This window comes from Sus scrofa, chromosome 1 (genome assembly GCF_000003025.6).
Source record: "Sus scrofa isolate TJ Tabasco breed Duroc chromosome 1, Sscrofa11.1, whole genome shotgun sequence".
Lineage (NCBI taxonomy): Eukaryota > Metazoa > Chordata > Mammalia > Artiodactyla > Suidae > Sus > Sus scrofa.
This window is the reverse complement of record NC_010443.5, coordinates 118,899,123-118,908,345: the sequence shown is the minus strand read 5'-3', so window position 1 is coordinate 118,908,345 and position 9,223 is coordinate 118,899,123. Positions and strand designations below refer to the sequence as shown.

At 49.3% G+C, this 9,223-nt stretch overlaps 1 long non-coding RNA gene across 1 annotated transcript; it reads right to left on the bottom strand.

Moving 5' to 3' along the window:
* On the bottom strand, nt 4,120-8,994 carry LOC102167050. The gene is made up of 3 exons (XR_300973.3): nt 8,353-8,994; nt 8,063-8,151; nt 4,120-7,569 (listed from the first exon to the last, which is right to left on the bottom strand). It is a non-coding gene; the product is annotated as an uncharacterized LOC102167050 (long non-coding RNA).

The following is a 9,223-nucleotide window of genomic DNA, read 5'->3' as shown; positions in this document are numbered from 1 at the left end:
GCATCCTCATTCCTTTGCCCCCATGGCTGGCACGGGAACCAGCTTCCAACTGAGGGACCCTTGGGCTCTGGGCAAACATCTGCCCTCTGGCCCAAGAGCCGTCCAGGTGAAGGATTATGGAGTTGTCAGGTGCTTAGAAGTCTTTTCTCTGATCCCTGCCCTCTAACCCTGAAGCTCACCCCCTAACCCCCTTCTGAACTGTTCAAGGCCCAAGGAGTTCTGTACGTGCCCTTTAGCTTCAGTGGCTATGGGAAAAAACCTTCACCTTCGAGCAGTAGGACCTGCCTGTGCCGTAGTGTCTTGCCCCATAAATAAGGTAGCCCCTGTCGCAGGAGGGGGGGTGTTGAGAAGAAAAGCGTAGTGTGTAGCCTTAGAGCCCCCTCCCCAACGCCAGGCGAAGTAGCATGGCCCGCCCGGCAGGGGTGGGAGTTGGACATCACCAGGGACCAATATTTGGGGATTTGTGTTGTCTCAGAGGCACCCTTCCATGGGCTGGGCCAGCACCCTTGGTCCAGGGTCCAGGCCAGGAGGGTCTCCAGGTGCTTGTGAAGAGCTGCTCCTGGTGTTTCCTTCCCCATCTCCTATCTTTTTTCAAGCCTGAAAGGTGTGGGTGCAGTGTTTACACTTGTTTCTATATTCATGTAGGCACACTGACTGTGCTCCCCACCTAGCCTCAGGCCACTAATGCTGGGATGTGGGAGTCCCCAGCCTTAGGTGGAGAGATATTCAATGAGGGTAGTAGGGATGGTCACCAGGGCCAAAGCGACCTGAAAGCAGGATTAGGAGGCTTTGGATAGGATGTGTAGGCAGGGCACAGTGAGGAATTTTGGGGGTCAATAACACCCCACCTCTCAATTTCTCTGATCATCATTTAACCCAGCAGAAGTTGAGCCTGACATACCTGGGTTGTGGGTTGGTTAAATATGGCTGAAATTCTACTGGGGGGGGGGTGGAGAGGGAGTGTGGGCTGGAGTTGAGGCTGACTTCTCTCTACAATGCCAGCTCCCAGGACTCCTGACTGCCGCAACCTGGGCTTGAGGAGTGCAGAAGAGGGGCTTCACAGTCCTGAGTCTCTGGCACTCACCTGAGATACATCACTCTCAACAATAAATGATTATAATGTACTTGACTAATGCCTGTATTTCCCTGTTTAACATACATTAATCCAAGTAACAAAAAAATCAATATTGCTAACAATATTGCAAACAAATCCTAGTCTCTCTCACACAAAAACCTCATCTGATTTTCAGTCACTCCTAGCCACTTCAACTTTTTTATCTCTCCTAGCCCAATGTAGCTCCTGTCTAACCTGGAATCCAGTCCTGGCTTTTTAATTGCCTTTCGTTAAAGATTATAATTATTTCCCCTAGGGATGTTGGGGGAAGGACCTGGGACCCTCTCAATTGTAGCCTCCTCCCTCCCCCAAGGCTCCTTGAGGACTCCAAGTTTACCTAAAACTTTGTCCCTTCTGGGGCCAGAAAATGCCCAGAGTCATTGCCCAATGACTTTGGATTTTGTTGTTTTCCTTTTCCACAACTACCGCCCTCCTCCATGAGGCAACTCTTAGCCGAAGGGCCCCAGGGTGCTGAAGACCAGGTATACCCTTCTCCTAGCCAATCCACCCCCACTCTTGCCACCATTAGCTAATCGAAGCAGCGATTCTTTGGTGGAGTTTATTATGATTATTTTTTAAATTTGGTGTTTTCCACCTGGAAGGAACAAACCAGAGAAGCTGGCTAATGAAGGAAATTAGGTTTGCAAAAACACTGTAAATAATTTAGTATTGTATTTCAAGGAAAAAAAATAGCTTTCTTAAATCATCCCTGCAATATAAATTGCAGACTTACAGTATGGTCCTGGTAAGTCTAAATTTTTAAAGGAGCAATATTCAAAGAGACATAGATGTCTGTATTAATTATTTATTCGCCGGTGCCTTCCTTCGTTTCTAACTTATTATTAATTAGGCGCCTCTAGTCTTTCGCAGAGCGCTCCACCGAGCCGGTTGCAGCTTTAAATATGAATTAAAAGCAAATCCAAGCTACTGTAATGCGAAAATTATTCCGTGTCTTGCATGGCAGAGATGAATAGCCGCGTGGATCAATACCGTGAAACTCGGCTCCGAACGACAGGGTTATTGATAGCTTATATTAATGATGTTAATGATGGAAAAAGGGAAACAACGGCCCGCCCGACTTAGAAAGTTTTTAGCCGCTGAAACCCCGCAATAAAAATGGGAAGGGGGCAGGAATCGGGCTTAAGTGTAATAAGAAAATTATTTATGAAACCGGATAAATGACTTCAGAGCCTTGATGCATTTGAACCTAACGCTCTCGGCTCCTGGCGGCCCCGGCTCCAGCTGAGGAGACCGCGAAACCCCAAGCCGCGGGGAGTTGGGGGTGGGGGGGCTCTCCTCCCGCCTCGGCAGCCTCCGGTTTGCCGCCCTCCTTCCCCTCGTCCCCACCGGGAGAGCCCTCCCGGGACGCCGGTTGCAGGGGCTTTTGGAAGTTATTGGAACGGGGCAAGCGCTAGGCTCGTTTCTGCTGCCCCGGCGGGCATAGTGAGGCAGTCAACAGGGTTCGGCAGCACGGACTTTGGCCGGATTTCTTCACTGGTTCTGTTGGCACCCGCTCCAGAGAGAAGTCAAGTGCTTTGGGGTTGAGGGAGCACAAGTCTGACTGCACTACTGCCTACCACCCACCTGACAGAGGCTTTCTAATCCCCCAGATTCAAACTGGTGGCTGGTGTCTGAGGGGTGGTGACACTTTGAATGAAGAGAAATTGCTCTAGACAGGGCAGGAAAACTGGGAAAAATGCCCACATTCCTCCTGTGAGCCTCGTTGGGTTCCTTACTAGGCTTGGGTCTTAACTGGGTCTTGGCATCCGGCGTCGGGCAAGCAAGGGATCATTGAGGCTGGGTTTTTTGGGCCTGGGAGCGGAAAGAGTGGGCTGGTTTGGGCCCCATCTTCATACAGTTCTGCCTGTGCGCTGCACCTTCTCCCACGCTGGTCCGGAGTATCGACCCACTCTCCCAAGCCGAGGGACACTGAGTGGTGGTGGGCGGGGGAGGAGCAAGGGGGCCAGGGAGCAAAAGGTTAACTACTGACCCTAGAGAAAGGCGGAAAAGCTCAGAGCCCTAGGATCACTCGAAGGCTCGAGGTTCCATCCCCCTCTTCAGGGCAAAAAATTGCCAAGGTGTCTCCCCAGCCAGGGTCCCATGCCCTTGGAAGCAGGGGAATGGGGGAGGGTGACCTCTGCCTTTCACCTCGGGAGTGTGGGGACATTGGCAGACCTAGTGGATGGGTCCCTGCAGTCCCTGCGTGGACTGACTCTAATCTTCGGGATTGGACTGTCATTTGTTCTGCGTTTCAGGAGGGAGGAGAAATCACCCGGAGCTGCGGGGAAAGTCCCAGGTAGTCCACCAAAGCAAAGAGTTCCCCTTCCAAGAACGGGGTAATTTTGTTTTTTATTAGTTATTTTAAAATTTGTTTTTCCTTCTTTTCCTTTCTTCCTCTCCTTCACCGTTGCTTTCACTTCTCCTTTTCTCTTTTATTTCTATTCCCCCTTCCTTCCTTTTTTCTTTTCTCTCCACCTCTTCTTTTTTTCTCCTTTCTTCCTGTCTCCAATTCATTCTTTTCTGAGCTTTCTCCCCCATTCCTTCCCTTCTTTTCTTCCAAGTGGTCCAAGGCCAGCCAGCTCAGGGTCATACACCTTTCCTGGGGCCCGCTGGGAGAGTGCACTCTCCTCACTAACACTCCTCAGGGTGCCTGAAATCATCAAGATTTTGGGTTTGTTTTTATTGTTATTTGATTTTATTTGGGGGGGGAGTGAATCTCTGAGGCCATAACCCCTAACAGCATAAACTGAGTGGTAAATCTATCCTAGGGCAACTGTGGTGACCCAGTTGAAACAATTATCTAGATAATTAGACAAAACCCAAACTTCCTGCCACCTAGGAAGAGCCCCTTCTCAGCTATCTGGCTTCAAGTCCGTAAGCAACTACATGTTTCAGATAAGCACCTGCCTGCTATAGTTCAGTCTTAGAACCACACAATCTACCAACAAATGGACATTCCTTGAAAAGGAAATACAACAGACACTGCACAAAATCACTTGATTCTGGAAAAAATCAATATCAAAATTAGGTTTATTGTCTGCTTATATGATTAAAAATGACAAAGTATTGTCTTTTATTTTCATGAAAAGACAGAGGTCTGAACAAAATAATTTATGATCCAGTTCTTCTTGTTTCATTTGCCTGGCAAAACCTGAAGAAGTCGGCAAGAGTGGTTGGGAGGTGCACTGGCCCAGCCAGAGGCTCCCTGCACATGGGTGAGCTCTCCATCCAAGGAAATGTGTGCTACTGTGTGCGCGAAGAGAAAACATTTCCTAATGTCCAGTTTGCCACAACACCAGGTCAGCTGGGCAGTTGTCCCTCATTCCAAATAAATGCTGGGACATTTATTCCTTGCCACTGCCCTGTTAAGCTCAAACCTAGGTTCCAGGTCTTGTTTCTCAAAATAACTATCAGGATTAAGCTGCTTTAAGGGCTGCAAGACTCCTGCCAGCTAGGGCCTTTCAGATCTCTATCCAGCCACCCTGGATCCTCATCCAACGAAGCACTGCCTTTCTCTCTCTCTCTCTTTCTCCCCCCACCCCCACCTCCGTGTGTGTGTGTGTGTGTGTGTGTGTGTGTGTGTGTGTGTGTGTGTATCTGTGTCTGTGTCCGACCCACTACTTGGCCCAGATCTGACTCCTTACCCCGGATGGGTTGCGAGGTTCCAGAGTGTGGGCTGCAATCAGGAAAATGGGGTTTCCAGAAAGCACTGTGGGCTGTAGTGTGGCCGGTAGATCGAGCATTTGAGGAATAGGACGCGCGCTTGCGCTGGTTACACCAACGCTGGGGTTTGCCTATCTACATTAAAAACAAAAAGGAAAACCGAAAGAGTCCACCATGTGAATCTCAGCTTAAACTCTCCTCCCAAATTCCTCTACCCTCAAAAGCCGATTTACAATCTACTCCCATCTCTAGGTTGCCGCTCTTGGGTGAGAGTCCCAGCGTGCGCAGAACACTCTCCCAGCATTACTGCCTTGTTCTAGAATAAAGTGGCTCCCAAACGCGTGAGAGGGTGGAGTGCGATCCTCGAGAGAGTGCGAGCAGCTTCACGCGGTCTCAGCACTCTTAGGAAAATAACGGCCAAGCCAGATCTCTTAGAGTCCTAAGGGCGCCTTCCGATTTGGAGTTGGAGCTGTCCTCCGGCTGCACGCGCCGACTCATTTGTTTTAAGTCGTTAGCTGGTTCTCCTTTTGTTCTGGAAACCAGAGGGCTTATCTCCTGGTGGTTGCGGAAATGAAACCTAACTAAAGCATCTCCTCCACAGAATGCCCAATTTTCCAAGGTCTTGGGGTTGGGGGTTTATGGTTTAGCTGCGGTGAATTACTTATTATGGGGAAAGCTGTCATGCTCGACGTCTTCCTTCGCCCCGGGAGTGCCAGGCCGACGCATCCTCGAACCCGGGAACTTTTCACGGACACGCCCGAAGGGAGGCAGCAAGGGCGCGTGGGTCCCGACAGGCAGCTGAGAATGCCACCTTGGGGAGGGAGAAAGCGGCCCCAGGGTTGAGGCGTTGGGTAGCTCCTGGTACAGAGCTGCTCCGGGGCTCCTTTCTCTCCTTTTGGCGTGAAGGCAAATTCAGCCTCTAGCTTCACGGGAAATAAACCTGGCCTCTTCTTGAGTGCCAGAGCTGCTAGGTAGGGTCAAAGGTCAGACCTTCACTAGGCTCGGGGTTCTTCCTCACTCATTCACTGGCTCAAGCAAGGGAGTCGCCCCACCTGTCATTCGGAGTTGGACGCCCATTGCCAACCAAAGAGAGAACACATGAGGAACTCAGAGCTCCCTCTACCTGTACTTAGCCCTCTCTGATGACATAGGGTCTTGAACGGGAGGGCAGTTTAATTTAGGAAATTACATCTTGACAGTTAAGTCACATATCTGGATATTTTAGGAGGTTTTTGTTTGTTTTAGGGAGAGTGTTAATGATTTCTGTAGGTGTCCAAATTGGGGTGGTTTTGAGCAGAGGATTGACCACAAGAGCAGGCTTCCATTGCATCATTTCCCTTGTCCTAACACTGGCCAGAGCTGGAAGGAGGTCTCCAGAAGGGATCCAGGAGAGGCAAACGAATGCTCAGCCCTCCAAATAGGCAGATCTGTTCCAAAGGGGCCGACCTTTCTCATGAGTGGGGCAAGGTAGGCAGAATAAAAAGCAGATCTCTATGCATGTTCACGTGGCCCAGTGTAATGAACACATCTCCATCAATTCCTGGAGGCAGAGGGCTCAATTTACTTGGGTTTTAGCTGAGGAATGTCCTCAGCCTTAGCTCTGACTACAGAGCAGCCCAGTAGTTAGAATTCTCTCTCCAACGAAAGTGATAGTCAATAGAATTCTCAGTATCAAATGAGCAATAATTTGCTGTGGCTACATGCTGGATAATGAAAGATGTTAGTGGGATCAATAAAAAATGAAAACACTTTTACTTACATCTTGAGTTACTGTTTTAAGAGAGCAAGAGGGATGCAACAAACCCAAAGCTAGATTCAGAGCCTCTCCAGGCTCTCAGACTCTAAAAACTCACCATCAGTCTTTTTTTGCTGCCAGGACCTCTAAGTTCTCCCTTCTGTGCTCCTAGGCAAGTAGGTTATTTACATCAAATTAACCCCTTAGAAAACGGTAATCATTTTACTGCCAGAGTTTTAAATTTTTCTTTTTTTTTTCTACAGCCAGAAATAAATTTTAAATTGTTTTTCATCAGAACTAAAATGGTTGTAGTTTATGGAAAAAATAGGAAAGCATCCCAAAGCTGATTTGTCCTTTGAAAAGCCTGGAAATGTGCACTTGACCAACATACCCAAGTGGGCCTGTGTTCTCTGGTTGTGCATCAAGAAAACACAAGTAAAAGAATAGATTTAATTCCTTTTGATTTGTTATGTGTAGTCATTAAATCTGGAAAATTCAGATCTTAAAACCAGTCTTTCTAGACTAGTTAATTCCCTCATCTTCTTTCATAATCATTTCTTCTGTTCAGTGTGTTTTCAATTTGCAGTGGGTTTATTTGTACCTTCCAGTCTGCTTTTCTCACCCTTCAATCCCAACGCTTCTCTACATATCTGATCCTTAAGAAATCTATTGCGAAACGGTCCGGAAAGCATTCTATGTATTTTTTAAGATACATGATGAAAAAACGAAAAAAAAAAAAAATCCGGAGTGCTCTGCATGAAGTGAGCCCAACGAAAAAGCTCGTGGTCAGACATCTTCCAGCAGACCAACAAATATAAACAAAGAACACTGGGAAATTTGTGTTTTGCTGCTTCTGTGGATTTGAGAAGCCTACATTTTCTTACAATAAAAAAAAAAAAAGAAAGAAAAAGAAAGGACACGAATTTAGCCGCCGCTTTGTATTCTCTGATCAGAGGAGCTGGTTCTGCCACTGAGATAACGGTCAGTGTTGCAAGGACAGTGGCCTGTGATCATCTTTAGCAGGTTTGGGTTTGATTTGGAGAGACAGCCAAGCAACCTGGGAGATTTAGAAAGCGGAAACTAGCCCAGGGAAGTGTAGACAAGTTGAAATTTGGGGATTTCCGTGGGTCAGTCATTCTAGTTAGCTCCTTTTCTATAACACGCACGAATGCAGGTGCGGTTCTGCCGCCGCTCGCGACTTCTTGGGAGAACCGCGCACAAACCGCAGACGCGCACTCGCGTACCCGCCACCACGCTGGTCACGCTCGGATATTTACACACTGTTTGGGAGGCCTCCTCCCCGCCCTCATTTGCTACTTTGAGCTCGCCAGGGGGACCTGTTAGCGGCCTTGGCTGTGAGGGCAGGCTGGAGGGGGGCGCCCTTGCTCGGCTCCCCGGCCATGACGCGGCTGCAGCCCTCCACCCTCGGCTCCTACCCTGATAGCTTGGCTACCGGCCCAGCAATGGACCAGCGACGCCGGGCCCCTGGAGCCCCTGCCCGGGCCTACCCCCCATCACTACCCCCGCACGCGCCTGTGAGACTGGCTTACCCTGGTGGGCGAGTCGCGGCGCATTAGCGGATTTCATGGCAAGTTGCTTCTGTGACAAGCGATCAGGTTCGCGCTTGAGGATTTGCCCCCTAGGAGGGAGGGAAACGAAAGTCAATCTGCATAATTTGAAATGAGAAAGAATCCGGAAAACGAGGGAGCCTAATTTCTAATTGCCTCCTCCCCCGAAACCTTTAAGTCCCCCCTCCCCTACATCTATAAGTAACCCCCCCTCGCCCCCCGCCGCCAATGCACGGTAAGAAAAAGTAATCCACACACGTCGCAGGTGATACCTTTTATTGCGCTCATTTTAAAGAAAGGGACGGGGATGGCTCCCTCCATGAAGCCTTTCTCAGCAACCCGTCCCCGGGCAGGCGGGTCAGCCAGGCCGCTTCGGGGCCCGTGTATTCCTGCAAGGTCGCGAGGTGAGGGGTGCGAAAAAGAGAAACCTCGGGTTTCGTGCCAAAAGGCCCCCTTCGGCGCCTGGGGTCTGAGCTAGATGCACAAACCCAAATTCCCTCCAGCGCCTTCGTCTCCATCTTTAAGTCCAGGCAAAGATCAATTCTCCCTCTCTCTCGCACGCACACATTTGCAGCCATAAATAAACAGCTCCCAGCTAAATCAGGAACCGAAGAGAAAGAAGAAGAGAGAAGGATGAAATCCAGAGCCCGGGTCTCTCTTCTCCTGGGCTCCGGAATGGCTTTTTGATCAGGCTAGCCTTGCATTGCATTTGGGGTTGCAACTTGCATTTGAATAGCTGCCTGGGCTTGTTATGGACCTGGGAAAGCTCTGAAAGGGAATCACTATGCAAATTGTCCCAGTTACAATCGAAAGGTTCGATCTCCAGGAGCTGCCTGACGGAAGTTGATGTCAGCTATCTGTGCATTAGGGTTGCATTACCGCCTTCGCCAGCCTCCTCAACACCCCCCGCTCGCGCCTGCCAGGGAGGAATTTTTTTTTTTTTTTTGGCTTATGTGTATATTTTCTCTCAGTAATTAAAAAAAAAAAAAAAAAAAAAAAGAGAGAGAGAGAGAGAGAAGAGAAAAAAAGGGCTTAAGGTCGCTGTGTAGTTGGGTCAGGCCTGGGAGGCCCACCGGCGGAGGGGAGGAGGCGCACGCAGGGAGGAGGACGGGGCGGTCATTCTTTTGCAGCAGGTGTCGATGG